The 11,396-nt window shown below is 45.4% G+C and overlaps 1 long non-coding RNA gene across 1 annotated transcript; it reads right to left on the reverse strand.

The window, feature by feature from the left end:
* Nucleotides 1–1,709: 1,709 nt before the first annotated feature.
* LOC127385350 (uncharacterized) lies at nt 1,710–2,586 on the reverse strand. The gene is made up of 2 exons (XR_007889655.1): nt 2,485–2,586; nt 1,710–2,165 (listed from the first exon to the last, which is right to left on the reverse strand). It is a non-coding gene; the product is annotated as an uncharacterized LOC127385350 (long non-coding RNA).
* Nucleotides 2,587–11,396: the final 8,810 nt, after the last annotated feature.

Genomic DNA, 11,396 nt, shown 5'->3' on the forward strand with positions numbered 1-11,396 from the left:
GTGAACAGTTTCTCCTAAAATCCTTGTCTTGGTCAGGCCCTCTAAATAAACAAAATTTAGTCAATTCAGTAACAAAAGCACTGATTATAAAGCCCCAGTGCATCAGTTAAATTAAAAAAAAATGCTGAAGATGATCACTGTAAGGGTCAAAAATACTTAGATTGCTGAAAGAGCAATTGCTGTCTCTTAAGTTTTCTTCCTGATACTGACTGGCATCATGATTCTGTTTGCATCCTGGAGTCATGTTCTTAAATAGATTGTTAATGAAACTGTCAGTAAGTTTGTGACATCCTTTTCAAGACACCAGGGGAAACAGTTTACTTCTAGTTCCTTTACTGAACTGGAAGCAATGCAAAGCCAAATGTCATTAGGAAAAGTGATGTGTTCTCATGATGTGGCTGCAGGTGCCTCCTTCAGCACCTGAAGCAAACCCTGGGTCATTTCATGCCGGTAATTTCAGCACAGCCTCTTAGCAGTATGAAAACCTTACAGCAGGACCTTGCTGTGCCCTTTCTGAGTAGCTGTCAAGTTACTGGGCATCTTCAGAAATGAAAGCACTAGAGAGTGAAGAAACCTGTATCACTATTTGGAGTTGCAGCGTATAAAGGGAAATGGGAAAATAATCAGGCAGTTCAGAGCTGGCTGTTTTCCAGATTTGCCCTGCACTGAACAGGGCCTGCTGCTTGTTGCAAACGTGTGTGCATGGAGGAGTTGTAGAGAGGGATAAACATGTTTGTTGTGAAACCACCAGGGTTTCTAAAACCGGCTGTTCAGCCACTACACCCAGAGGCACCTCTGGGTGCTCACAGCCCTCACTGGGAGATGCCTTTGGATGGAGAAGTCACCTGTCAGAGGCTGGTGTAACAGCAGCCCACCTAATCGGTCTAGGTGGTTTAATTTTACCATTGACTTTATATCATTTAAAGAAACTGCATTTATTTAAACCAAACCTGGCTCAGGAGCTCCCTGTGCTGCAAATTCCTGGAAGCTGGGAAAGTACTCAGAAGAGGCCTGTGTTCCCACACTTTCTTAACTTCTGTTAAGGCCTTAACATCAGCCCTTGCCAGAGACAGATGGGATGAACCTTTGAGACAAACCCTCACAGATGCTTTTCTGGTGCTCTGGGTAAGGATGGGTGATTTCTGTGTACTACTGAAGTCTCTAGATTTGAAGCTCTTACCTAAACACTTCAGAAAGGCTTCAGGTCTGCCTGCTAAGGATCATGACACACAACTATCAAAGTATTTCATCCTTGCTGTATGGACAGAAGAACATGTGAAGTGCAAGATGGAAATCCTGGCTCCCCACCGGTTCCCCCCATCCTCCCCCAGAAGCAACAAGTGGATTTCTGTAGGTCCTGGGTGAAACACTCGGGGACACAGGATCTGCCATCAGCTCGGGTAAAATGAAATACCCCTGAGATGTGACAGGTCCAATCTCCTTGTCCAGTGCCCCCAAGACAGGTCAGGAACATCTATAGGAAAACATTTCTGCAAAACAGGAAAATAACCTCCCTGGACTAAGGCAATGGATCTGTATTTGGAGACTTCCTTGTATTATTTGACTTTTTATGGACTTCAGTGAAAACTTTGCCAACTAAAGATCATCAGAGTGAGCCATAGCTGATGTACATTAAAAAAACCACAAACGAACAAAAAAAGCAATAAACCAAAATAAGACCAACAACAACAACAACAAAAACCCAGCTTGGTTTCACTTTTTTAGTTTCCACAAGTGAGGAGAAAACACAACTGGCTGTTGGTGACTGGAACCAGAGGGTCCAGCTGTTCACCTCATGCACTGATGACCAGACATGTCCTTTTCTCTCTGTCCCTGAAAAAGGGAACACTGGAAGTGCAGATTTCTGCAGTGTTTAGGCTCCCGGTTTAGGACACTGAAGAACCCAGCAGCCTCAATAGGTTCTCCCTGCGGGCCTTATCGCTCTGAGCAAAAGGACTTGAAATACTTGGAGAGCTGTTAGTCCTTCTAAGAAATAAAAGAACAGTTGAAGATTTCTTGATGTATCCTCTTTGTCATTTAAACCATTTGCCAGGGGCTCCTGCATCTGTAATTTCTGAGAGCATTGTTGGGCTGTCCTCAAAAAAAGAGCCACAACTCCTGCTGCCCTTATCACCTACTTGTGATTCTATGTTGAGATTTCTCTCCTAGAAGTAAAACAAAGGTATTTTTTAGTAGTGAGACAGCCACACCTTGCCCAGATTCTTCCAGGCCTCTCAGAACAATCCCCCCTGGGGTGCACTCAGGCTGCAAGTCAACTTGTCCGTGTTTTCCTGATAAATCTGGCTGTGCAGTAAACTTCTTGGGTTTGGGGCAAGACTATGTATGGGGCAGTTACGTGTCTGATACTGTCGATAATGCAGGCAGCTTCCAGGAATCCATCTGTTGAGATGCTAATGATGGATCGGGAGTTCTGGTTAAAAAAAAACAACAAAAAACTGGAATTTGGGACTGAATGATACTTACAGAGATACCTGCTGCAGTTTTCCTTCCCGGGACATGTTTTTAACAGGCGACAGACACAATTTAGCTTTGCCTCATCAGATCACTCTGAGGATGTCACTGTGAAGAGGAAAGATCTGCCAAATAAAGACCAGCTATTTCACTGGCACAATCTTTCAGACAGTACAGCACCACCTGTCCAGATCAGCCTGTCGGGTAGAAATTAGTCTTTTATCTTTGATCTGGTACATGTGCATACTAGACGCAGAAAGTAAAGCAAATCAAATACCTTCCTCCTTTGTGCCGTTTTTATTCTTGCCTAATTGGCTTAGTTTCAATTCACATCTTCAGTATGTAACTATTTATTCCTGCTATTTCAAGTTTTAGACCTAACTAGGGCACTTTTGTGTACATTGAATAGGCCACTAAGATCTGTCAGGCTATTTCAGCAGGGAGGGCTGGGAATTTTCCAATCAAAGTGAAGGAATATTCAGAAAAGCTGGAGAAGGGTCAGCAGCAGCTGCTACAGGGCCCAATACTGGACAGCCCCAAAAGCAGGTGTCCTTAGGGCAAGGTCCAGCAGCTGGACCAGGCTGAGTGAGGCCATCCCTGCTCCCTGACCAAAAGGCACAAAAAGCACTTGGGGGGCAGGAGCCTTTCTGGCTGGGGGAACCTGACTGCGTGGGAAGGAGGGACAGCCTGCAGCCTTCCTCCTCCTCACTGCAGACAGTGAACCGAGCAGGGTGGACACGGGTGTCCAGGTGACCCCCGAGGGCAGGGCTTTCTGGGCAGGGGCTGTTGTCACAGGGGGGCTATGGTACCATCTCCTGTTGCCATTGCCCCTCGTGGGTACTCGGGCTAGAGGTGGCCCCAGGGATGGAAGATCCCAGGGGCCTGGTGCCTGCTCCACTGTCACAGCTCAGGGCACCCGGGGCCAGCCCCAGGGTGGCAGCAGGTTCCTGCATCCCGTGCCCAGAGGGACGCAGCTCCCTCCAGGTGAGCTGCTCCGCACAGGAGCTGAGCCACCTGCAGGGAGAGGATCCCTGCTGGCAAAACCTCCTGCAGGAGACCAGGCCCAACAACGAGCTGCCTCCTGCCTTTGTGGGTTTATTTTTTCTCCTGAGCTCTCAGAAACCACATTTGCTCTCTCACTAAGCCAGGCCCGGGAAGGCTGCTGGGACAGCAGCGACACATGGGTTCCTGATCAATCGATGTGAAGCAAAGAGCTGCAGCAGCAGGGAAGCAGGCAGATACATCAACACACTTCCAGACAAGCCCAGCAAGTCTTGCTTTCCAGGTACCTATGTCCTGTTCCTCACAGCACATCCAGCTCCAGAATTCTTCTATTATAAGGGAATTATTTTTTTTTTTTCCTGCTCAAAATATTCGTAGGCACCAAATCAAGACAACTCAGACTGTTCCTCAGCTCTTACCAAGGTTCACTGGCAATCAACCCAGCACTTCTGCCACCCACTCTCTGGTCACTGTGCTATTTTTGCCAAACATAGAAAGAATTTTTTAAGCAAAACCTGAAGCAGACATGTAGCAATGAAGAATTCAGAAAAACACATAGAATTTTAATCATTATATGCAACTAACACAGAGCCTAGTAATGGCAATTTTGAGCCTCTCTAATTGACTTCTTTATAACAACTCAAGATATAAATTAAAAAAAAAGGGAAAAAATGAGATCTTAAGTTAGCTTAAGAAGAGGACATAGGGAAAAGCTAAACAAATTCCAGTTTCAATGAAAATAATTCAATCATTCCAACATTTTATTGATAACTCCCCATCCTTTATTAACTGACTCCTCTGGTTTCAAAGCAGGTGTTATCCACTGCTAAATTAAAAAATAAAAATAATAATAAAAAAAATAGTAATTCTACTTCAGTATAACAATGCAAAGCTCCATAAATAAATGAAAACATTTGACCTCCAGGCACAAGAGGTGTCAGTGAAAATGCCATGAAAGCTGCATTTTAATTTGTCCACTTAATTTCTCCAGGAAGAACCTTTCAAGGTCGCCTGCGATTAGAAGAGCTTTGAATTCTTCTGTTGAGGGAAAGTAAAAAAAGGATTGCCTCAGCAGCAGTCTGCAAGTCTGTGTAATGCATCTGAGCTGGGAGAAGCTGCATCTTGAACCATTCCTCCAGATCCTCATCTGTGGACCTAGTTACCTTTCAACTGACAAAGTGAAAATGTACCTGTCAGTACAGCATAAGAAAAGACTGTTTCTGTTCTTCAGGTGCTTTCAACCTGATCCTGAAGAAGTCATTTAGGGGGAACAGCTGAATGTGATTGAGGAACCTCAACACTTTTGAGGGCAATAGGACCAGATCCTGAACAGTGCATGGATAAATTTCAAGCTACTACAAAACCAGGATGAAATAAATGAATCATACAGAGCTTTGGGAAACAAGTACATACAAACAGAATGCATAAATCTGCATACATGCAAATCAGTCAGGAAACCATTAGAGAGGTATCATGTCATCCCTTGAGCTTTGCTTTTGCTCCCCTTTCAAAGATGCTCTGTACAACAACTGCCCATCTCACAGGAGTTTATGGTGAGTCTGATTTGCATCATGCTATTTACCACTGTGCACAGCTCCCTTGCAGAAAGTTAAGAGAAAACCTGGAGATGGCTGTAGCTGTAGCAAGCACCTAACACTGCCTAGAAGTCCATGACATGCAGAAATATTGAATGTATTTTTACCAAAGGTTCCAGCTTTTGTTACTGTCACTCTGGCATCTTCCTCAAAGGAGGAGGAGAAGAGATCTTGGAGAAAATGCAGGAGCAGGGAAAGTGTGAAGGAGATGTGAACACACAGCAGCAGACCTTTGCTGGGAGACAGATGGGGGTGTTTAAACCTCCTGCTGAGATTCCCACTGATCCCTACTGAAGGTAGAAGAGCTGGAACCAGCTATCAGGCTCCAGGCAGCCAGGGAAAAATGTTGTGAATGACATCAGTCCTGTCCCTGCTCTTCTCTGAGGACTCACTCCCTCAAGATCAGAGCTGTGACTTTAGCAGGCCAAGCCCTGCTCAGAGACAGAGGTTATTTTAGAGTATTTTAGATTAGACAACAAATGAATTTCAAATTAGTGTGGGATGTTTTGACAATTTCTTTTAGCTTTGATAAAACCAGTAAGTGAAAGTGTTTGGTTAGGTAACAAAAATCAGTTAAAAAAAAAAAAAAAAAAAAAATCAGATGCCAACTGGTGTTCTTCCTCTTGCAGTCAGCATGGTTTTCCAGGTAAATTTCTTTTTCTCCCCCCAGCCTCCCACCAAATTCTGGAAAATCTTTATTCAAAATTGTCACAAGAATCCTTTGCCAGTACAGACTAAGATTTCTAATATGTTTTTCTAGCCTCTTTTATTTATGTATTTTTTGGTACTAAAGCTTTTGTAAACAAATAAAGTCTGCTAGGTCTATTAAGATGGAGATGTCTTTACTACAACAGAATGAATTTCTCCCCACACCAATTGGCATATATTAAAGTAACCCATACTGCCTCTTAAGACCAGAGCTTTTTGCTTTACATACCTATGAGTTTTTCTGCATGGAGAAACAAACCAAGTCAGGCAATGCTGTTATATACATTAAAAGTTATTTATGTAACATTAAAATACTCTCAGGTCTCTGTATCTTCTTTTAACCTGATTAATAAAGTTTATCTCGGGATATAGTTCATCCTAATTTATGCATGTTACCTTTTCTTGGGTTTCACTGAGATAAGCTTCCTGGAGTTGATTTTCCACATAACTCACTCTTAGTCATGTAAAATCAACTTAAAAAGAAAAGAATAAATGGAAAATCCCAGCAGTTCAGCTGATAGACTGCTCAAAGAGACCATAGAACCCCACTTGGTAAAGAAATGCATCAGCTGAGATCAGTTTTGTTCATCTGAACTGTTGCTTTTTAAAGCACAGAATCTATATGGGGAATTTCACTTGGCCCTATAATAAGCAGAACATGGAAACTCACTGAGCTACTTCAGAGTTTCACATTTCATTATGCATTTTCCTCTTCTGTCATGAGACAGAGGAGCAGAACCTCCTCAGCTGTCTTTTCCACACTGCTTTTGTCAAGCCAAACCACAGAGAGAAATCCTAATCCATGTCTTCCAATGCCATATGGTCATAGGATCCCTTATCCTGACATCCACTTCCTTCTTTGGTTGTAACTTGTTAGTGATTTCCAGAAGAAACTGTAATTTTCTTATCACTACAATCTTACTAATTACCACACTTACACTTGGGAATGTCTTCCCTGGTTGCTTTCTGCATAAAGATGAGTATTTTCACTGCATCTTCCAGTCCAAGTTCAAATTAACACCTCAGATCATGCACCTTAGACAGAAAAATAAGGAAAACAGCAAAGCTCCAGAAATTAAAGATGGGATTTACCTCTGGCAGGTTTCCAGCAGTTGAAAGGGAGTATGAGAAATATTTGTTCAGCATCTGAACACACCTGTGGCTGGTATCTGCTTCAGGTGTCATGGTCAGTCTGCCTTGGGATTTCTCCAGCAAGTTCCTAGGAAATCAAGGGTATTTCCAGGAGGCTTGCCCAACACGGCCAGGTTTTACTCCACAAAAAAATCCAACTTATGAACCACAGTGTTTCCAGCTTTCCTAGAGGATGATCCTATTCCTATGCATTATTTTCTGGAAAGAGCCTCCCAGAGATCAGGGTCTGACAACAGCAGCTTATGACTCCATTATGAAGTGAAAAATAATGCGTTATTAATTGATTAGCAACAAGTGTGTCACTTTTTCAAATAAGTAAGTCTTATAAACAAGTCTGTGAAGTTCTGAAATTGTTCACAATTATTTTTCCATCAATATTCTGAGTGCTGGTTTTTCTTGTTGGTCAAACATGACTTCCCCTTGGTAAAACCATGTTGACTGCTCCTAATGACGCTCATCCTTGATATGCCTAGAGGCAGCACCAAGGATATGTCAGTGTGATACCACCCACTCTGAAACTAGATGACTCTTACACAGGAAAACACAATTTTAAGTTATTCTTCCTGAAATCTTCATGGCTTTAGAGCTACTCCCCTGTCCTCAAAAAATGAGAAAAAAACATCTATTATCATATGCAAACAGAAATAATGCCGATGACTATTTCACTGAGAAAAATAAAGTTTTGATTAACATGAAGACAAGTAAAAGCCCCAGGCAGAATTATGCAACGTTGATTAGAGCTCCATAATAACAGGGTCTAAGTGCTGAACTAGCCTGGCCTTATAGGTGGCAGAATAACCCAGTGATTCCTGCCTGGTTTCTCTTTCCTTCTTTACAGCTGGGAAAACGCCTGTGAAACCAAGTAAGTGAAGACTGTAGAAACAGTCACAGTCAATACCTTTTCAGGAAATGTTCTCCAAAAGAGCAGGCTTCAGGTATCTGTGCGTCTACACCCACAAGTGCCTCCAGCAGCTGCATCACCCCACCCACACAGAGATTCCTGCGGAATGGGGCTATTACAGGGCTCGTTAAATGGTGGCACTTACCTGCAATTAGGTCCTCACAAAGGGAATAATTAGCGCGCTCCTAATTGGCCCCCACTCCCTCTGGTGCTGTAAGGGTGTTGCTGAGAAATTTAGTTTTACTTCACCCAGGAAGAAGACTGTGTTTAAAACCTGTTCTCTACACCTTCAACACCAGAAGTTGCACAAGCAACATGGGACAGAAAGAGAAAAAAATCAGTGGGTGTAAATTAGGTGAATAGCCACGTAAAGCACTGGTCTGCCTCAGGTGGGGCAGGGAACAGAAGTATTCAAAGTTGGCTTCAGGTCCACAGGGTCAGGCAAGACAAGCTTACTCCTGCCATCTAGCCTTGACATCCTCCAGTGCATGGTGGCCGTTGCTGGTCCCAGCAGTGTAGTCAAACTGTCCCCAGGACAGAGTTCCATCTCCTGGGCTCAGAATCACAGCATGTTAGGGGTTGAAAGGAACCTCTGGAGATCATTGAGTCCAACCCCCCTGCCAGAGCAGGACCACCACAGAACACCGGGCAGGTCACTCAGAAAGGCATCCAGACAGGTCTTGGAAGTCTCCAGAGAAGAAGACTCCACAACCTCTCTGGGCAGCCTGTCCTAGGGCTCTGTCACCCTCACAGGAAAGAAGTTTTTCTTCTTGTTGAGCTGGAACTTCCTGTGCTCTAGCTTGCATCCATTGCCCCTCGTCCTATCACAGGGGGCATGACTGAAAAGAGACTGGGCCTTTCTTCTTGACACCCACCCTTCAGATATTTATACAGATTAATAAGATCCTCTCTGTGTCTTCTCTAGACAGAACAGCCCCAGGTCCTTCAGCCTTTCCATGTAAGACAAATGTTCCAGTCCCTTCATCATCCTCGTAGCCTCCATTGGACTCTCTCAAGTAGATCCCTGTCCCTCTTAAACTGGGGAGCCCAGAACTGGACACAACACTCCAGGTGGGATCTCACTAGGACAGAGTAGAGGCTCCTCACTGCTTTTGTACCTTTCTGCTGGAGAATGACCTGACCCTGTGAAGATGGTCTATAGAGCCCTGAAAAATTCAGGTCACGGGTAGGAAAACAGGTTGCAGCTGACTTACAGGAGAAAGGGCTCTTGTGCCTGCAGGTGCTGTGAGTTCAGGTCTCTCTAGCAGGTGGGTCTTGACACTGGATCGAATCACAATCTTAATGCAGAGGTGTTAATGAAAACAAGCAGCCAGGACCATGCTTAGAAGTACTCTAGTCATACCTGCGTCTGCATGGCCTGAGTTCCCACTTTATCTCCTTCCTTTACCAGCATGTGTTGGGCACAGAGCTCACAAAATTGCTCAGTTCCATTTTCTCCACAGAAGTCCACAAATCAGGCCACCTCCTTTACAAACTACTAATAGTCGCAGCCAGAAAAGGAAACAAAACTGAAAAATCCCACATGATTCATTCTGATGGCTTTTGGACTCGCATTTCTCTGCTTCTCATTGTGACAAGATTATTCAAGCTTCGCTGGAGAACATGCAAACAAACAAAAAAACCCAAACAAACCAACAAAATTGTCAGTGAGGACAAAAATGTTGTTTCTTGTAAAAGTACCCCCTCCCTTTTCAGGTTTCTGCATAGCCTAGAAAAGCTTAAATATCTGTATGTGTGGGTGCAAATAGAGACTCTCTTTATTTATTGACATGCTATATATGTACAGAAATTGTCATGTGTTGGTGCTGAGCAGTAACCCAAGCCAGCAGCCAACTGCTGGCTGACACAAGCTCTGGTGGCTGTTGGATCCCTCAAGCTTTTCCAGTTTAACATCCCTCTCAGGTGATCCCTGCATGGACTTAGGCTCATGCCCAGTAGTTACAACCTGTGCTTTTTTCTGTTCACTGAGTAATAATCTCTAATTCCTCCCACTAGGGACTGCTGCAAACTGGGGTATTTTTTAGTAGCCCTTGGGCATTTTTCTAAGGCCACCCCCTTTTTACAGTCAGAGCATTGAACTGCGCTGCCTTCCCAGCCTCATTTACTCTCAACTTCCCAATGCTGGGAACAAGCGGCAGGACAAGGCTCTACAACACACCACTGCAGGGAATCCCAGCCAACAGGAAGCCCCAGCATGATGATGATCCATGAGTCTGGCACGCCAGGGTGCCGTGTCCTTGGGTCAGGGACCCAGGTGACCAAGGGTCCTCATCAGACCCAGCAATAGGGCCAGAAGTCAGACCTGGCATCCAGCAGCAGCACCAAAAATGTTTTCCTCCATCCATCCCAGGCCCTGCAAATTGGGTTTGCATCAGTGCTGTGGTTTGCAGTGAGCAGCACATTCCATCCCTGGCCCTGGCCCTGAGCATTCAATGTCTCTGCTGTTTCTGGGGAAACTCCAAACCATGTTTCTCACTCCTGCTCCAGCACCTTCAGCTCTGCCGAAGTCCATCCTCCCTCTCTTCCCCTTCCTCATCTTCTCGCAGCAGCAGCCCAGCTCTGCCTCCCCTCCCATTGCCCACCAACCCATGAGCAGGGTTAGCTCTCCCACTTTGGCATTTTCTCATTCCCCATGACAGGCAGGAAGGAAATGTTTTTTGCAGTCCCCCAGCTGGGTGTGGTGGATGGGGTTTGCCTAGCTCTGCTGCATCTCAGTCACTACAGGATGTGATGGCCTGCAGCATGGAGAAGCCCTGGTTTCTGTTTGGGAGCTGCTTCTGCATGGTGGGGAGACAAGGCAGCTCCTGACTGCCCCACGGGGCTTCTCTCTCTCTCCTCTGATCCTGGGGCTGCAGTCACTGCCAGCTGCAGCTCTCTGCCAGAGGGCACTGCTTAGACTTTGAAGTTGGGGGACAGTGAAATCCATGGCTAGATTTTAGATGAGGCAACCTTACAGCCCAATCTGAAACCCAGATGGCTCAAGGTTGGTGTGGGAGTCTCCAGCAAGGGGCTCCCCACACCAGGGTTTTTCAGCTACTCAGGGGCCCAAGCACTACACTGGGGCCAGCAAGGCCATCCCTGACAGTTTTCCTGTCAACCCTTCCCCCCTGCCCCGCTCCCAGTGTTTTCCTGGCAAAAGCTCACATGCATCTATGGTGTCCCCCCTACATCACAGGGCTCGCTTCAGCCTTATCCTGTGCCAGAACCATCCTGGGAAGGGGAACTAACCAGCAAAAATAGGGGAAGTGAGTCTGTCCATATGGAAAGAGTCACAGCTTTCACAGCAGAAGCTGCTTTAACTGTTTATACCCCAAAACACACAGCAGCTGCCCTGTGCCACTGAAACGGGGGCCCAGCCATGCACCAGCATCCCTGGGCAGAGCTGGCTCAGTACCACTGGGACCAGCTTCCTGCAGCTCAGCAATCCTGAGCAGGAGGTGCTTTTCCCAGTTGGGAGCACTGCAGACCCTGGGGAAAGGACAGGAATGGGCTAGAGGAGGCTGCAGAGGATGCTAACATAGATGTTGGTATGGGGAGAAGACACC

The sequence above is a fragment of the Apus apus genome, chromosome 5 (assembly GCF_020740795.1).
Source record: "Apus apus isolate bApuApu2 chromosome 5, bApuApu2.pri.cur, whole genome shotgun sequence".
In the NCBI taxonomy this organism is placed as follows: Eukaryota; Metazoa; Chordata; class Aves; order Apodiformes; family Apodidae; genus Apus; species Apus apus.